Source organism: Megalobrama amblycephala, linkage group LG13 (assembly GCF_018812025.1).
Source record: "Megalobrama amblycephala isolate DHTTF-2021 linkage group LG13, ASM1881202v1, whole genome shotgun sequence".
NCBI classification, from domain to species: domain Eukaryota; kingdom Metazoa; phylum Chordata; class Actinopteri; order Cypriniformes; family Xenocyprididae; genus Megalobrama; species Megalobrama amblycephala.
Window position 1 is genome coordinate 38,675,676 of NC_063056.1, and position 19,440 is coordinate 38,695,115.

Here is a 19,440-nt window from a genome sequence, read left to right on the forward strand (position 1 = left end):
CTCTGTGGCCACTTTAGACTGATTTAAGATGAGCTTTCAGTATTGCATGTGCTTTTGTGGTTGTTGCACTAGTCTGCGTTACATAATTTACCAAAATATGTGAGCTTTTGAAAAATTGAAAGTCAGTGCTTATTGATACTGTGTATCTGGAGATAAAATATATTGAGACAGTTTGCACGTAGAAGTAGATAACAGAACGGGGCGAATGTTAGATAGTCCCACTGTTGGTAGTCAAATTTAGATGAAAAGTAGATCAATTGTGAGAATATAAGCTTGTTATCGGTACTATGTATCACTAATGTCACAAGATTGCTCTCATTACAAATGCTGGAGTAATTTAAAACGGCTTCAGTCCGGACACAAATGCAGATGTGAATGTTTGGTGTTTTTCAGGTACTAAACGTCAACAGTTTAACTATATTTCTCAATATCATTAATTAAAGAGAAAACTGACCACAGAAGATGTTGTTTGTGCTAATATATTTTGTCTCGTCTTGTGCCATAGACATTGCGTTTTGAAGACAGCGCGTATGTCAGTCTGCACGTTTCAGGCTGACATCTTTGGCCGTTGCGTCACATCTTGCTGTTTTTCAGCATCTTGTGTGAATAGTGTTGCATTTTGAAATCTGGCTAAAAATAACTACTTTTTAAAAAACATCTTTAGACTCTGTTGGGGAGTCAAAGAAGTCAAAAAAAGGCACTTTGGCTAAAGGAACACTCAAAAAATATGTAGGCCTAAATTTAAATTGTATGTAGGCTATCTGAATTGCATATCAAATGTGCATTTATTTGGATTACAGAGTTTTAATGTAAACTAATTAACTTCATGTGATGCATATTTGTCAGTCATACATGAATTAAACTGGTATGATTTCAGGTACAGTAAGACAATAAACGGAATAATAAACTGAATGTGTTTTAAATGCACAATAACCAGGTTTATATATTTATCATCAATAAATAGCACTAATAAACTGAATGTGTTTTAAAAGCACAATAGCCAGGTTTTTATATTTATCATAAATAGATCAATTTCTTTGAATCTCATACATTTTAATTGAATATTTCTTGTTCCACAGCTAGTCATATTTTAACCATGTTCATACGTTTTAATTGAATAAATGTAATTGCTTTCACAATCAACAGATTTACGCTGATTGTAAACGATTTGAATAAATGCATTATGATTATTTAAATAAAATCAAATTGATACAGATATTTAATGATAATATCTACCATGATTTTTGTGCACAAATCCTGTTTAATTTATGAATGACTGACAAATATACGTCACATTAAGTTTAGTTGCAATTCAAATACATAAATCTTACATTTAGGCCTAAATATTTTCGAATGTAAATTTAATAAAGCGTGACAATATGATGCATGTACTATAGATAGATAGATAGATAGATAGATAGATAGATGTTGCTGTACAGAGTTCATTGTAATTTACGAAAGGGATTTATGAGAAACAGATGGTTTTATGTCAATCATTTGCACATGTTTGAATAAGAATTCACTAATTACTAATGTGCATAATTAGGACTAATTAAGTTGTCAGAACACCACACAGGCATTAAGAAGACATAACAGGGCCAGTTCCTCCAAAATCAGCGGGTGATCGACCCACCATGGTGCATTTCAATAAGCGCTTTATTCTGAGCCTCACGAATGTCAACAACACATGCTGTTTCTGTGCAGAACGTGACGTCTGTGCTGTCAGTCATGGGGTAAATACGCACGATTAGCCTGTGTCACTTTCGACTGGTTTCTAAAGGAGTTAGTGGCCTTTCCAGCCAGTCGGACGTCCTTTCCCTGATCCGAGCGTCCCGTCGCGCCGTGTCCTCCAGACCTCCACCTCAGTGTCTCTGTAATATAGCCGTTTGTTTGTTTGTGTGTGTGTGTGTGTATGTGTGTGTGTGTGTGTATGAGTGTGTGTGTCTGTACATTCTCTGGCCTTCTTACGGCAGGCATGCTGGGTCGTGATTCTGTTTCAGACAAATGGATTTTATCCCCCTGTAATTGTCAACTGTCTTCAAGAAATCAATGACGCAACTGAAGAACAGCGGAAAATAACAGAACGTTGTCTTCCACAACGACACATTCTGTGCTGTGATGTAACCTTTCTTTCAACGTCATTTGTTTTACAGTTTTCCCTGTCCTTTGTTTTTAGGTGTGTGTAAATTTTTTTAATCCACAAAGAGGAGAAAAAAAAGTCAAGAATTTAAATGGAAGGTGAAAAATAAAACTGAATTTTGTTTTTAACATACTTCTGTGAGTCTGTTTTTATTTGCATTTCTGTGACTAGAAACCTCCAGGGAATGGCTCATTAAAGAAAACAGAAATTATTTGTGACATTTTATGTGTTTCTGTACGTTTTTATGTGTTTGTTGTCTTTTGAGTTCAAGGACAAACGCCTGAACATGTAGTGAAGCATTAGATTCAGCGTGAGCCATTAAGAAATTCCCCTACTGAAAATGAACTTTATTTTAAAATTGATTTGAGGTTAAAGGCTAACTTTTTTGTTGAACGACTTCAGATTTTTTTAAAGTCGACATTTATGTGATTAAAGTCGAGTTGACGTCGACTAGTCGATGATGATCAAATACACAAAACGCGTTTTTCCATTCCAATGTGCTACTTTTCCATTGTTTTTCTATGTAAATACGCGTTAGACGGACATGTATATAACTGTTGCGCTCATGTCTTGTGTCTTTTGCAGCATTCAAATCAGTCGACTCGACTTGTGCACAGCTATGGCATATGACACGGCGCTGACCACATGGCTATTGCTCCTACATACGTTTATTTTTATCAGTTCTTTTGTCTTTGGATCGTTATATTTCTCATAGACTTCTGCTCATTCTAAATCAGATACAGATAAAGTAGCACAATAAAGATTCCTTTTATGTGAACACATTAGTGAGAGAGTGATTGCGTGTGAATTAAACAAACTCCGAACAGAGGAGAGTCTGCTGACAAAAAGAAAACTCGACAGAGCTCGTAATAAAACAAGAATCAACATTGGCTTTTTGGAGGTAACGAGAACTGAGGATTTTCAAATGTTGTAAAAGTGACGCAGAGAAGCTGTTTTTATTACACAACAGGTGAGTAACGTTAAAGGTGCAATATGTAATAATTATGTCCGCTAGAGGTCGCTAGAGGCCTATTCAAAACAAAGGCGTAGCTTGATGACGGCAAGTTTGAGCACAGAATCTTGGGACATGTGGTCTTCACCTCAACGGCCGGTGGGAAAGAATTGAGATAGGACTCGGGAAGAAATCATGTTCATGGATGTGATTATTAACGTTACTGTAGTATGAAGCAGAGCAGGAGCGAGTGTTGTGGAGCTGAACGAAGCCACTGGAGCGATTGATCAACACACGCCTCACGAGCAGCAGGACTTTTATTTTGACACAGTCGCCGGCGCTGCTTCCACTTTTCCGGTCATGAGTATGAGGGAACACAGCTCTGTTTATCATATTAGATACATTTGAGTGTGTTGATACATCTGTGTGTTCGCTCGGCGGCTGCTGTGAGACACTGTTACACACTGCAGTAAGATAGATCGATTTTACAATATCATATTAAATGCTGGATGGCTTGTGTTGATAAATGGCATGCAATTCATTTTAAAACGTATTGTATGATGGAGAAAATGCTGCATTACTGTTACTAAAAATAAAGCTGCATCTATGTTAGCTACTTCACAAAATAGTGTTTTTCTCTGAGGCATGGTAAAGCATGGTACTCGCAAAAAATCAAGAAAATTAGATTTAAACAATAAGACTAAACGTGCTGAGCTATATAACAATAATTCGTTTTCTGTCTTTAAATATATCAGTTGTTCCCTTGTCTATTAAAACGTTTATTATTTGAAAGCATCTGTGGTGTATCCATGGTTTCTACAAAATAAAACCGGAAACCGAGGGTAACACGGGTATGACGCAATTGACAGGCGACTCCTCACACGTCCCGGAGCCTTGGTTAAAATTGCAATTTTCTCACAATTTACAAATAGTTGCAAACATTTGGGATATTGCAAGTACTTAAGTGAATAAAACGTATAACACTGGCCTAGTGGTTTTTGGATATTTTACTACAAAATTCTTACATATTGCACCTTTAAGGTGTTTTACTGAACAGATAAATTGTAGCTCTCTAACAGAGTTCATTGTAAAGCATTATCTATTGTGAAGGGTCATTATGGTGGTTGTAGTGCTGTGCAGGAATTTATTTTTTAAAAGCTACAGTAACGTCATCTAAACTGGTTATATCTCTTAGGCCGTATGTCCACCAAAGCGTTTTTAGCCAGCTGAAAATGTCTAGCTGTGAACGCTTGAGAGCATTTTGGCAGCACAACATTTTTTTTTTAGTTGAGGCGCTTTGCTTGCTATGATACAAAATAACCACAGAAGTGTTACTAGTATCTTTGTTACCATGTTTGTTGTTGTCATCTGTTGAAGTTGAACATTCTTCAACTTTCAGAGTTGAACATTCTTCATCTTTCGACGACCAGTAAAAAATGCCTAGCGCTTCAGCGTTAAAATAGACACTCAGTGCCTCGTTACGCTCCTGGCGTTTTAAAAATGTGCCGCTCCCATTGAAAACAATTGGAAAAATACGCTAGCCTCAGGAAAAAAAAATGTTTGGTGGACACACGGCTTTAAACCAAGGGCTATGTCCGAAATCGCCTCCTATACCCTTAAATAGGGCGCTATTTGAGGGGACAGCCATTTGTAGGGGTGTCCGAAACCACTGTTATCGAGTGAACTCATTCAATCCCATAATGCATTGCAATAGCAAGTGTACAACTGATGTACGCTCAACAGCTAGAGAATACCCATAATGCACTGTGAGGGTCGCGTGCCGAATGAATTCCTGCATCTCACCAGAAGATGGCGCCCACAGCTGAATCATCCACCTGCGCTGATCCAATGTGGGTACAGCGTAATATCATACAGGTATAAACTCATTTTTAAGTGAGTATTAAATTGTTTAATTAAGGTTTGGTTTCAAGATAAATCTTTTCATTACTACAGGAGCTGCCAGTTTAAGGTTCATTATTAAACAGAAAGCACAAACTATGCAAAAGCAGCAGCCGACTCGTTTTCATTCACTCCTTCAGGTGGACTATATTAGTGGACTAATGCGGGGAATAGTGAACGAGGGTTTAGGGGGCGATGTCAAACACAGCACTAGTAGTGAATGTTTAAAAGCAGCAGTAGGATAAACATTCATCCACACAGCTGAAGCACAACCAAAACAGTGTTCTTGCAGTTCTGTTTTTTAACCGCTAGAGGGCCAAAAGATACATGGTGTACATTTAATATGTCAAGAAATATATCAGGAAAATCCAGGGTTAATTCATTTAATATTTATATTTCATATATATATATATATATATATATATGAAATTCATATATATATATATATATATATATATATATATATATATATATATATATATATATATATATATATTGTATACATAGGCCTATACTAATTTATTATAATTAACAATAACAAATATAATCATAATTAATACATTTTAACAATTTTAATCATTTAATAGTTAATAAATGTTTTTAGGTGTGTGCAATTGTTTTAATCCACAGAGAGAATAATTGAAATAAGAGAAAAATAAAACCAAGTGTTGTTTTTAAAATAACTTTTGTGTGTTTTTACTTCTCTTTCTTTACTCTGTATATGTTGCAGATGCAGGAAGAAAGGCTTTTTAAAGATCTCTGCGGTTTTGATAAATTTCTGCAGAGTTTCCTCCGACACACAAGATGCACATCTCACAATAAACTGCCAAATAAGAGCGGTTGAGAAGGGCTGCGTGCTAGTCATACACGTACAGTATGATTCAGCATTAAAGTTCACACCAAAGTGACAATTCTGTCATCACAGACTCATCCTCGTGTCATTCTTCACGACTGCGAAACACAAAATAAGGCTCTGTTCCGTACAATGAAAGTGAATGAGACTGTCTGCATGCTGCAGCAAATGCCCTAAAACCACTTTAAAAGCAGTGTGCACTATATTTCAGGTCTTTTGACAGTCTTGTAAAAACAGACTAAAATTTAAAGCGTTCTTCACTATTAAATCATCTTGCTTTTTCGTCATTTTGGAGCCCTTCGTTGACATTCATTGTGCAAAAGGAAATTCTGCTAAATTTGTCATTTGTGTTCCACTGAATAAAGTGAGTCATACAGGTTTGGAAGAAATTAAACTATTACTATAAATGTGATGTGTGTAATTTACTCACCATTACGGTCATCTACACTGTAAAAAAAAAAATGATTTTGAAGTTTTTGAAGTTGTAAATAAAACAAAGATTATTGAAGTATGTTTTACAAACAAAATACAGTTTCAGGCTTTCAGGTTTCTAATTATTTGTGAAATTTACTAGCAATTTCTAAATGAAAATAATTTGGTCTAGAAACATTTTCAGTGCATGTTTTAAAATAATCACACTGTTTCTCTTTTCAGGACGTCAAACTACCAACGATGTGAGAAAGTCTTTTAACATGTTGTGCTTCTATAAATGCTGTTATAATGTTACTTCAGCAATTTATTCTTCAAAAGAGAATTATTTTCTCTGTCCTTGTTGTTTCCCCCTCCCCATTCTTTCTTTCTGTCATTCTTTCTTTTGTTCTTATCTCTTCCTCAAAGTACAGGGTTTGCATTTTTCACACCAGCTTCAGTCGTTTCCTGATACCATCTATATTTGTATTGCAAGCAGCCATTTTGGAATAATATTGAATGAGCATAAAATTGTCCAATTTTGTGCAAAAGCCTTAATGTTCATAACATTCAATTCAAAATATTTGTTCAAATACGTTTTATTGACGTTATATAAATGCATGAGTTATTCAGATTTGGGTCAACAAGGTCAAATAGCCAACTTTAACTTTAGTCAACTTTATATATTGCAATTGGTTCACGATGTCGAGGCCTGCACTGTAATGACATGGATATTTGAAATTGACATGACATGGGAAATTGTAAGTTTTCACTGGCAATAAACATTCAGCAACTTTGTTGAACAGTGACACAATTCGTCTTGTTTTTAATGACTGTAAATTCATGAAAAGCCATCATTCCTCTCCAGCCTTGAGACATATTTATGTTCACACATCATTTGTTGAGAAGAAAACAACACTGGCATTTTCCAGTTCTTTGACTAGAAACATCCAGGGAAAGGCTCATTAAAGAAAACAGACCTGCTTCGGTGACATTTTACGAGCTGTTTTTGTTCTCCTGAGGTCAGACACTTCAATGCCAGACACCTGGACATGGAAGTGAAGCATTCCCTGTGACCTATTAAGAAATTCCTGCTACATCTTGATCAAACGAGATGCTGAGAAAGAGCTTCCTTATTTTAATCAAGATTTTAGAATGTCTATAAAACTGGGATATGCGAGTTGATGAAATGCAAATAACTAATTAATATAATTATTATTTTAATATTTAATTTCATAAATAAGTTTAATATTAAGAAGAAATAATTTTAAAATCAAAGATTTGCAAATAAAACTCTTATTTGGATTGTTAAAAGTCAAAATAACAATGAATTTAATATGTATATTTAATTTAATAATGATATTATGTATATATTATAATTAATTAATCAATAATAATAATTAATTTTAATAATAAATCATTTAAAAAGTAAAACTCTCTAAATAAAGCACTTTATTTGAATTGTTAATTATCAATATAAAAATGTATATTCATTTTAATAATATTATTATGTACCAGTACATATAAAAATTAATGAATTAATAATAATCAATAATTATAATCAATTATTTAAAAATTAAAACTAGCCAAATTAAGCCCTTTTTTGGGATTAGTAATGATACATATAATTAATAATTAATTTAATATTTATATTTAATTTAATAACTATGTTAAGTTCTTGAATAATTAATTAATTAACCAACTATAATCAAAAATAATAATTAATCAATGATTAATTTTAATAATAAATATTTAAGTAAATTAAAACTCTATAAATAAAGCACTTTATTTGGATTGTTAATAATCCATATAACAATTAATTTAATATTTATATAAATGTTAATAATTTAATAATTAATTAATTAATTAATTGATAATTTAATACTTAAAAAAAATAAAAAATAAAACTATCCAAATAAAGCATTTTTTGTTTTGTTTGGTAATAATACATATAACAATTATTTTAATATTTATGTTTAATTTAATAATTATATTACCTACATAATTATTTAATTAATCAATAATAATAATTAATAATTTTTATTATGAATAATTTTAATAATAAATAATTTAAAAATGAAAACTCTAAATAAAGCACTTTATTTGGATTTCTAATAATCCATATAACAATTGATGTAATATTTATATTAATTTTAATAATGTTATTATGTGCATATAATAATTAATAATAATAATATATCATTTAAAAATGAAAACTATCCAGTTAAATTGCATTTTGTAATGGTAATAATACATATAACAATTAATTTAATATTTTTATTTCATTTCATATTTAATATTTGTTATGTACATAATTAATCAATAATAATAATAATTAATAAATAACTAATTTACAAATTCAAACAATCCAAATAAAAACACATAATAAAAAATAAATATTTTATTTGTTTTCCTGCATGTCATGTGACATTAACCAACATCAGTGAACTGTAAGCATGTGAATGTGTTATTAAATGATTGAAATATTTAAAACGTCAGGGTTAATTCAAGAAAATATGTTAGGTCAGAGGAGTTCAGCTGAAAAATAAGATCTAACAGTCTGACATCTGTCTGATGTAGACACACTGTTTTTTCCAGCAGCCAAAATGAGCTATATGTCGACTATATGTATCGTAAATATGTTGTACACAAACAGGAAGGCTGAACCTCAAAGCGACCACCGTCAAAAATAAAACCCACTAATTTGTATTTAGTTCTCTATTTTGACAGAATTTTTCCTGGAATAATCCAGACTGACCCAAGAGGGGAAGTGAAATGACAGAAACTACAGAAACACAGGCCTGAATGTTCCTGAATCGATGTGATGCTATAACCTGATTTCTACATTCAGCTGCTTCAGCAAAACCACGAGAGTTTCTGTAAGGCTGATTTACCATCAGGTCAGTGACGCGGCTGTAGCATGTGTGATGATGTGTTTGTAGGTGTGTCCGGTGTCACTTCTGCTCTACAAGCATTTCTTTGTCTTTTCATCAAACAGCATCAAAATCATTTCACTGATTCAGCATTTGAATTAAAATGGCATGTGAACATTTCAGTTTTGCAATACTCATTTTAGGAATATTTTATCTTTGGTTCAGTTCTTGGAAATGGGGTTAATTCACATTACACTATTACAAAAGAGCTCACAGCTTCAAACGTTTTCTATGGGGGTTTATTATAAGGTATAATGTATTATGTACTATAATGGACTGATAGCAACTGAGACAAAGGCACTGAATGTCAATTTTTAAGTCAATCAGACCAACAGTGCTGCAGTTAGAGCCAATTTCATGTTTTGTTCAATTATAGCGCCACCAAGTGGTGCAGTCCCACCGCTTTTTGTGTCTGTCCTCAGAATGTCCCTATATATAGATGTGAAATTTGGTAAAAATATCCATAGTTTTAGACATTTATATGTCTAAATTAAAAATGAATACATTAAAAATGACCCACAATTGAACAATGATTGCATTGTTTTGCCACTTACTATCAAAATTTTGACATTTGGCCATTAGTGTATAATCAACGACCTATGTTTTAAATTTTTCTATGCTGGTTTTGTCTCGATCAGACTAACGGTTTCTAAGATATTTGCAAATGTTGTTAAACACTAAATCACGACGTTGCACTAACTAAAGCAAAACCTAGCATGTTTGGTATCACTTGACTCTGCAAGGATTCAGGAAAATAAGTGAAAATAAGTCAACCATATCCAAAGTTATAAGCATGTAAATATTTTTTTTTTTCACCACTAGGTGGCGCTGGTCCGAAACTTCTCAGACTCCTTGAGGGCATCGTGCCGATGACCCATACCGAATTTCGTAATGATACGTTCATGCATTCGTAAAATAAAGCATTTTACTACAACATTCAGAATGGCTGATGCCCAAAATGTCCGACATGGAAAATTAGATTGGACGCCTCAAATCTAACGAGACCAATTTTATGATTTTTGGACAAACCGTTTAGAAGTTATAAGCAAAAATAGCCATTTTTTGTACCTCCGGACCAGTAGATGGCACTGTTCTGAAACACAGCATATAACCTCAGGTCATGCTTGGCCTGGAACAAATTTGGTCTGAATACAATAAAGCGTAGAGGAGATAGAGCCTACGTCTATTTTCGCAAACGCTACAAAAAAAACGGTTTGACAAATCGACTTGAATTCCACAACTTTGTGTCAGCATGGTCTGAAGATGATCTGGTTCTAGAGTTGTCAAATGCACCGACTTCAGTACCTAGTTTGTACTGAAATGTTAAAAAAGTGACGCTTTGAACGGATTCGTAAACACCTCTGATTGGCTCTTGTGTTCAAGCGCTCATCAGATATGTCTGTGATTGGCTTCAATGATCAACACTTCAAAAACGTTGTCATTAATGACGCTCTTCACTGAGCGCTTACACAGATACACACAGGAGTGTCTATTAGGCGTCTATTGTGGACCAGTCCGCTGAAATTTTCATGAAAGCATATCGAATCATCTTGAGCCAAGGAATTTTGTTTCTAGCCCTTACGGTTCAAAAGTTATTAGCATAAACATGAGTGAAAGTTTGGACAGTTGGTGGCGCTAGAGGGATTGAGTTAGAGACTCCAAAATTGGTGTGATTAATGTTGAGACTGACCTCTATCAGTGTGCCAAATTTCATAACTTTCCCACAAGTTATAAGCAAAAATAGTAGGGCTGGGTAAAAATTATTGATTTCTCGATTTTAATCAATTCTCATTTTTACGACCCGATATCGATTCTTAAATCCCAAGAATCGATTAGTCTAGTCTGTTTTCAGTTGAGCAGAATATGTAGCGCCTCCCTTCCAATAAATCGCACTAATCTTTGTGCTTTGTTTCTTTTGATATGAAGCAAAGTCTCAGATTTCAAATGACATCCATCTTATTATGAGATTCAACAAATAAATACCGTTTTGGCGCTGTTTAATGTGGCGTGACAGATCGCTTTAGCGCCTCAGTTAAAGAGAAGCATGTGATCATCCTCTCCTCCGCTTTAATACCAGTTACAGCGCCAAATAAACATGCATGAACATCTGAAGGTATGTTAAAATATACAGTACAACTTACTGAAATCCGTATCATGTCTTGTGTAATTGCTCAATCAGTGCTTCAACCTCGGAAAGACGTCAGTAAAACACAATGTCACGTAACGTCACATTTACCTCAGAAGAACATATTCAGTGACCATAAACTCATTAGTCAGATAGAAAAGTGCTCTAGAAAGCAACATTCTGATAAATATAGCTATGCACCGTTACATATTCATTATAATTTTTAATGTTCTTCAATATTTAATGCATGTTTGAATAAATCAGTTATGACAGCCGTGATTTAAATGTTTATATTTCAAAAAAACGAATTGGAGTAGAAATATGATTATGTAATTCTAAACTTTATTTATAATAAAAACATCATTGAGTGTAATTTAAGTGTTTGTATATAAATAAGTTAATTTAACCTTCAGTATTATTGTAGTAGTACCAGCTGACTCTCATGTGTAGTTTACAGCATTAGTTGAGAGATTTTTTCCTCTAAAAAATTAGCCATGTACTGTAACTGAAATACTACATCCAAAATAATCGATATCGAATTGAATCGAATTGAAATCGTAATCGTAATCGAATCGTATCGAAAGCATGTGAATAGTAATCGAATCGAATCGTGAAAATTGTGTCAATACCCAGCCCTAAAAAATAGCCATTTTTGTACCTCCGGACCAGTAGGTGGCGCTGCGCCGAAACACAGCATGTAACCTCAGAATCATGGCAAATTGTAAAGATAGTGAAGTTTGAATCAATATTTTTGCATACTATGGTACAGGTTTCCACATTTCCCATCATTCTCTGTGGCTGCAGAATGATAAAATACCCAAATGAAGCATCAACCCTAATGCACTCCTCTTCATTATATCGTACTACTGTTAAAAAGCTTGCTATGTTTTTTGGGGAAGGTAAATAAATTGCCCAATATATCCATTTTATTCCAACCAAAATCACTCGAATGCACATAATGCGGTAATTACAATTTCCTAACATCTCTGGAGAGAGTGTGCTCATGAGGGAAAATCTGCTCAATCGATTTAAATATGGTACAATGGAGCTGAGAGAATTGCAAAGCATCATCAAATTAGACAAAATATTTAATCAACAGTTACATAAGTGATGGAGGATGCTGAACTTCTGCAGTTTTTGTGTTTATCTTTGGTCTGTTCCAGATGACCCCTCTAGAGCCTATTTTCTCCTGCAGGTTCCCTCTAATCCAAACACAGCTGAATGGAGTCTGCTGAATGTCATCCTGCCGACAAAAGACTCTGCCGGACGTCTCATTGCTTACTGAGGTCTGTCAGCGGACGGGATGGCAAATCCCAAATCCAGCATCCACACAGAAGGAGTTTGACCCTTATAACACAACTGCATATTGCCATCACTGTCGTAGGAAATACATGAAGTGATCTCTCTGATATCACATGCACTGAAGGGTGGAATGAAGTACTGTGTTGTTTCAAATGTAATTAATTAAATCAAAATAAATAATACTTAACAAATAATTTTACTTATTTATTAATTATATACACATAATGAATTAAAATGTATATTTTATATTTCATTATTATTTATTATTCTAATTAATAATTATTATTTTGATTTAATTATTAAATTTTTTATCAATACAGTACTTCTATATATAGTACTTTATTTATTTAAGGTAATAATTCAATCAAAATAAATAACTAAATAATTGTATATTTATATCTAATTTAAATATATACATTAAAAATAAAGTAATAATAGTTATATTTTAATAATAAATCATTTAATATATATGTTTAATTATTTATAAATAATATAAAATAATAATTTTATATTTAATAATATATAAACATAATTAAGAATTTATAAATATAACAATTTTAATATATATATATATATATATATATATATATATATATATATATAATTAAATTATTTATTTTGGTTTAATCATTACTTCTGTATATAGTACTTTATTGATAAAAATGTAATAATTAAATAAACATAAATAAATAAATAAATAAATAAATAAAATAATTATAATTGTAATAAACAATTTTATCTATATATATGTGTGTGTATTTAATTATTTATAAATAGTTATATAATAAAAAATAAATACAAGTGTATATTTAACAATTATATACTAATATAATGTATATGTATAAATGAAATTAAAAAATGTATATGTATAAATATAATAATGATTTTTAATTATCGTTAAATTACTTTTTATTATTTAACTATTTTAAAAAGTACTTCTCTATATAGTATTTTATTGATTAAAATGGTAATAATTAAATCAAAATACATAATTAATGTTAATTAATTTTGTATATGTAATGTAATAAATGTTTACATGTAATTCAAAATGAATAATAATTATTTGTTTTAATAATAAATAATTTTAAAATAAAAAAAAAAAACAATCCAAATCAAACATTTGAACGATTAAATATTTTATTTGTTTACTTGCATTTCATGTGACAAAAAATATCAGAGAACGGTGATTATGCAAATGTGTTGTTAAATTATTGAAATAATAATTAGTTCAGGGGGTATATCAAGTAAATATTTTATGTCAAAGGGGATCAGCTGACAAAAAGAGTTTGAGAATCTCAGATTTACAGATCAGATCACCATTTCTATTAAGACAAATTTGTTGGTTATAATGGGAACAACTAACCTGGCAGTGTGTGTGTGTGTGTGTGTGTGTGTGTGTGTGTGTGTGTGTGTGTGTGTGTGTGTGTGTGTGTGTGTGTTTCCTGATGACTCATGGAAAATCATTGTTTCATAAGCACATGAATATGAAGCCACTCTTTACTACAGTTCATCTCTTCAGCTCCTGAGAAACCTTCACACATTCAGGCCTTGATTTTCTTCAGAAGAAAAACCCAGTGAAGTGACTGGATGCTTGAATATTCTTAAAATTGCAGTCATTTCCTGTGCCGAGTGTATTTATTACTGCAGGTGGGCAGGTAATGGTGGTGATGGTAGGAGCGAGAAAATGGAAATCATTTAAATGATTTATAGTGGTTAGATCCTGAAATAAAGTTGACAGCATTATGAATCTTGTGCGATGTAGAAACATTAAGAAAATTAGATGTCTTAAACAGAACTGCTGTAGAATGAGATCCAAGATAAGTTCAGTTAAATCAGATGCATATAGAAAACTTTTTGTGTATGTAAAATTAGGTGTCTTCATAACTTCAAGATGTGCAAACATGCAATTATGTTCTAGAGTCGGACTGATGAAAATCATTGTAGAAAGAAAGTTCTTAGGAACATATTCATGAACTTCTGTAACATTTTACAATAAGGTTTCATTTGCTAACTACGTTACTTGAAATTCCTGTGCAGTTCTTGTGCAGTTCTCAAGAATTTACTTAAAGGATTAGTTTACTTTCAAATGAAAATGACCCCAAGCTTTACTCACCCTCAAGCCATTCTAGGTGTATATGACTTTCTTCTTTCTGATGAACGCAATCGAAGAAATATTAATAAATATCCTGACCCATCCAAGCTTTATAACATATTCCACACAGCTCTGGAGGGTTAATAAAGGCCGTCTGAAGCTAAGCGATGCGTTTGTGTAAAAAAAAAAAAAAAAAAAAAATCCATATTTAACAAGTTATGAAGTAATATATCCAACTTTTTTAACACAAACATATGGAAGAGGATTAGGGCCAAGCAATAATAAAAAAATAAAACCATCTCAAGATTAAAATTGTTAAATTTCGAGAAAAAAGTCGAGATAAAATGTTGAGAGTAAACTCATTAAATTATGAGAAAAAGCTTGTTAAATTTCAAGAAAAAAGTCGAGATAAAATGTTGAGAGTAAACTCATTAAATTATGAGAAAAAGCTTGTTAAATTTCAAGAAAAAAGTCGAGATAAAATGTTGAGAATAAACTCGTTAAATTACGAGAAAAAACGCATTAAATTTCGAGAAAAAAGTCGAGATAAAATGTTGAGAATAAACTCATTAAATTACGAGAAAAAAAATCGTTAAATTACGAGAACAAATTAGTTAAATTATGAGAAAAATGTTGTTAAATTTCGAGAAAAAAGTCGAGATAAAATGTTGAGAATAAACTCGTTAAATTACGAGAAAAAACTCGTTAAATTTCGAGAAAAAGGTTGAGATAAAATGGTGAGAATAAACTCATTAAATTACGAGAAAAAAAATCGTTAAATTACGAGAACAAATTAGTTAAATTATGAGAAAAATGTTGTTAAATTTCGAGAGAAAAGTCGAGATAAAATGTTGAGAATAAACTCGTTAAATTACGAGAAAAAACTCGTAAAATTTCGAGAAAAAAGTCGAGATAAAATGTTGAGAATAAACTCATTAAATTACGAGAAAAAACGCATTAAATTTCGAGAAAAAAGTCGAGATAAAATGTTGAGAATAAACTCATTAAATTACGAGAAAAAGCTTGTTAAATTTCAAGAAAAAAGTCGAGATAAAATGTTGAGAATAAACTCATTAAATTACGAGAAAAAACGCATTAAATTTCGAGAAAAAAGTCGAGATAAAATGTTGAGAATAAACTCATTAAATTACGAGAAAAAAAATCGTTAAATTACGAGAACAAATTAGTTAAATTATGAGAAAAATGTTGATAAATTTCGAGAAAAAAGTCGAGATAAAATGTTGAGAATAAACTCGTTAAATTACGAGAAAAAACTCGTTAAATTTCGAGAAAAAGGTTGAGATAAAATGGTGAGAATAAACTCATTAAATTATGAGAAAAAGCTTGTTAAATTTCAAGAAAAAAGTCGAGATAAAATGTTGAGAATAAACTCATTAAATTACGAGAAAAAACGCATTAAATTTCGAGAAAAAAGTCGAGATAAAATGTTGAGAATAAACTCATTAAATTACGAGAAAAAAAATCGTTAAATTACGAGAACAAATTAGTTAAATTATGAGAAAAATGTTGTTAAATTTCGAGAAAAAAGTCGAGATAAAATGTTGAGAATAAACTTGTTAAATTACGAGAAAAAACTCGTTAAATTTCGAGAAAAAGGTTGAGATAAAATGGTGAGAATAAACTCATTAAATTACGAGAAAAAACGCATTAAATTTCGAGAAAAAAGTCGAGATAAAATGTTGAGAATAAACTCATTAAATTATGAGAAAAAGCTTGTTAAATTTCAAGAAAAAAGTCGAGATAAAATGTTGAGAATAAACTCGTTAAATTACGAGAAAAAACTCGTTAAATTTCGAGAAAAAAGTCGAGATAAAATGTTGAGAATAAGCTCATTAAATTACGAGAAAAAACGCATTAAATTTCGAGAAAAAAGTCGAGATAAAATGTTGAGAATAACTCATTAAATTACGAGAAAAAGCTTGTTAAATTTCAAGAAAAAAGTCGAGATAAAATGTTGAGAATAAACTCATTAAATTATGAGAAAAAAAATCGTTAAATTACGAGAACAAATTAGTTAAATTATGAGAAAAATTTTGTTAAATTTCGAGAAAAAAGTCGAGATAAAATGTTGAGAATAAACTCGTTAAATTACGAGAAAAAACTCGTTAAATTTCAAGAAAAAAGTTGAGATAAAATGTTGAGAATAAACTCATTAAATTATGAGAAAAAAGTCGTTAAATTATGAGAACAAATTCGTTAAATTACGAATTTTTTATCATAATTTAACGACTTTTTTCTCGTAATTTAACGATTTTTTTCTCGAAATTTAACAACTTTAATCTCGAGATGGTTTTGTTTTTTTATTATTGCTTGGCCCTAATCCTCTTCCATATGTTTGTGTTAAAAAAGTTTGATATATTACTTCATAACTTGTTAAATATGGATTTTTTTTTTTTTACACAAACGCATCGCTTAGCTTCAGCCGGCCTTTATTAACCCTCCAGAGCCACGTGGAATATGTTTGTGATGGATGGATGTGGTAGATGTATTATATATTATATATTATATATCTATATATACCTTATACAACAAATTTAAAACTTCACACTGTTAAATCAATATATTTGTCCATCTATTAACCCTTTTTTAAGTAGAAAGCACCTCGCAATCATTTTTTAAGTGTATGAAATGTTTAATGACATTAACCGTCATATCAGAATTTACTTGTTAGATTATAAAATATGTAATATGTGTTGCTAATGTTATGTTGTAATGCTATTTGAAACAACCCAGTGAATGCATTAAATATCTTACCTTGGGTTTGGAGGTTATTCTAACTTTAAGACGATATGATTTCTTTTAGGAGTTTTAGGAAAAAGCACATTTTCATTTACACATTCAGTGGATGGGTTTTTCCAAAATATTCTTAGGTAAGAAAATATGAAAATAGCAGTTCAGGATTATTTTATTAGGAATATTTTGTGGCCCCTGATGTTTTGAGACATCCAAAACTGATTTGTTAAAATCTCTAAAAAAAGGCTTCAAACCTTTGAAAGACACTCAAAATGAGTTTGAAGCATTTAGAGGGAAGTATAAAGAATATCCACTGTTTTCTGTCCATGAAATAATCAGTAGGCTACTTATTTTAGATGCACAGAAATTCTTCTCACAATTTCCATGATTTGTACATTTCATAGAGGCTGACATAGTTTTGAATGTGTTGGCCTGAACCAGCTCTAATATGGGCCAGAATTTATGTCGACAGTCAAACGTCTGGCTCTTGTGAAACTAGCTGAACTGAAAAGAGAGGAAATACACCAGATCACTTGTGTATATGTGATGAGTCAAACATTCTTCCACCTCGCTCTTTATTATTACAGAATTTGCCTCCAAACTGGAGCAGTAACTGTTTATATCAACATGTTTCCTCTATAAGGAACTAAGCCAAACATTCAAGCGTTTTCCACACGTGCTCCTGGATCTGTACATACAGTACACTCCTGCTCGGCTCGGTAGTCGAAGACAATAACCCTTCGCAAATATTTGTCGGGTTTATAACAGAGACACAAGATTAGTGGTTAATAGTTATTACGGACAGAGAGGAAATACGCCATAAACTTTTTATGACATATGAAGAAAGACTCCAGATGATTCAGTCCTTCTGGCACAGTTGTGCTCTAATACAGTGTTTTATTTAATGACACATTTACATTTTTATTTACATATATAAACAATGCATTTAAAGGTGAAGTGTGTACATTTTGTGCCTCTAGTGGTGCCAAGTGGAATTGCAAAAACAAGAAAAATGCTTCATGAAGCCTCGGAGCATTATGAATCTTTTGTGTCGAATCAGTGGTTCGGAGCGCCAAAGTCACGTGATTTCAGCAGTTTGATGGTTTGACACGCGATCTGAATCATGATTCGGCATGCTGATTCATAACCGAAGCTCAGAAGCTTCCTGAAGCAGTGTTTTGAAATCGGCCATCACTATATAAGTCATTATTTTGTTTGTTTTTTGGTGCACCAAAAATATTCTCGTCGCTTTATAATATTAATATTGAACCACTGTACTCACATGAACTGATTTAAATATGTTTTTAGTACATTAATGGGTATTGAGAGAGGAAATGTCATTGCTCCCTATGCAGGCCTCACTGAGCCATCGGATTTCAACTAAAATATCTTAATTTGTGTTTTGAAGATTAACGAAGGTCTTACGGGTGTAGAACGACATGATGAATAATAAATGACAGAATTTTCATTTTTGGGTGAACTAACCCTTTAATTTAGAATATATTCTAAATGGCTGTCAGTGTTTTATCATTCAACAGCTGTGAAAAAATCGTTCTGAAACTCATTCCAATGATATCGTTTCTCTATATCGTTATAGCTGTGGTGTGGACAGTGCTATTCTTTTATATCTAGAATGTTTTTTAAAACTTTATCGTTATCTTTAGTTATGGTTCTTGGTGTGAACGGGCCTTTAGTGGACTGTCTGCTTAATATCTGCTAACACTTTATTTTTATGCTCCCCATCAGTCATTCTACTAACTATAAGTAACTTTGCAGGTACATGCCATATTATTCTACTAACCCGAACCCTAACCTGTCTATTAATACTCTAATGAGTGTTAGTTGACATGTAGATGCAAAGTTACTTAGTAAAATGTCTAAAGTAGACTATCGAAAGTGTAACCATGTGCTTTCCCCAAAAACTCAGAATTCAGAAAGCACCACAAAATCAGTCTTAAAGGGTTAGTTCACCCAAAAATGAA